This window comes from Palaemon carinicauda, chromosome 5, assembly GCF_036898095.1.
Source record: "Palaemon carinicauda isolate YSFRI2023 chromosome 5, ASM3689809v2, whole genome shotgun sequence".
In the NCBI taxonomy this organism is placed as follows: domain Eukaryota; kingdom Metazoa; phylum Arthropoda; class Malacostraca; order Decapoda; family Palaemonidae; genus Palaemon; species Palaemon carinicauda.
The window spans coordinates 86,425,615-86,426,493 of NC_090729.1; positions in this window are offsets into that span (position 1 = coordinate 86,425,615).

Consider the following 879-nt stretch of genomic DNA (forward strand, 5'->3'; position numbering starts at 1 on the left):
AAACCCAAATGCCAAACTCACACTGACATTTCATGAATAGCAGAGGTGATTGTCCACCAGATGGAGTCCGATGTGCGTTCCTTTCCATTGACTGGGACTCGGAGCTGGAGTTCGATGCGTGTTCTTTTCTATTGTCTTCGACTCGACACTGAAGTTCCTTGTGCGTTCTTTTGACTGCGACTCTGAGCTGGAGTTCGACACGCGTTCCTTTTTATTAAATACGACTCTGTGCTGAAGTTCGATGGAGCGTTCCTTTTCATTGACTGGGACTCTGTAGGGGAGGTCTACGTGCGTTCCTTTCTATTGACTGCGACCTTGAGCTGGAGTTCAACGCCTGTTCCTTTCTAGTCTATGACTCTACTGGAGTTCGATGTGCGCTACTTTCTATTGAATGTGAATCTGACCTGGAGTTTGGCAAGCGTTCCTTTCCATTGACTGGGAGTCTGAGCAGGAATTTGACATAGATTTTTTTCTATGGTCCACGGCTCTGGGCTGAAATTCGACACGTTCCTTTATATTGAATGCTACTCTGAGCTGAAGTTCAGAAAGCATTCCTTCCCATTGACAGGGACGCTAGGCTAGAATTTGACGCATGTGCCTTTCCATGGTCTACGACTCTACGCTAGAGTTTGATATGCAATCTTTTCTATTGACTGCAACTCTGATCGAGTTCAGCAAGCATTCCTTCCCATTGCTGGGACTCTAGGCTGGAATATGACGCACGTGCCTTTCTATTACCTACGACTCGGTGCTGGAGTTCGACAAACGTTCCTTTCTATTGACTGTAAAACTGGAGCTGAATTCGAGCATGTTCCTTTCCATTGGCTATGACTCTGAGCAGGAATTTGAAACACATTTTTTTTAAACACACGTATATAT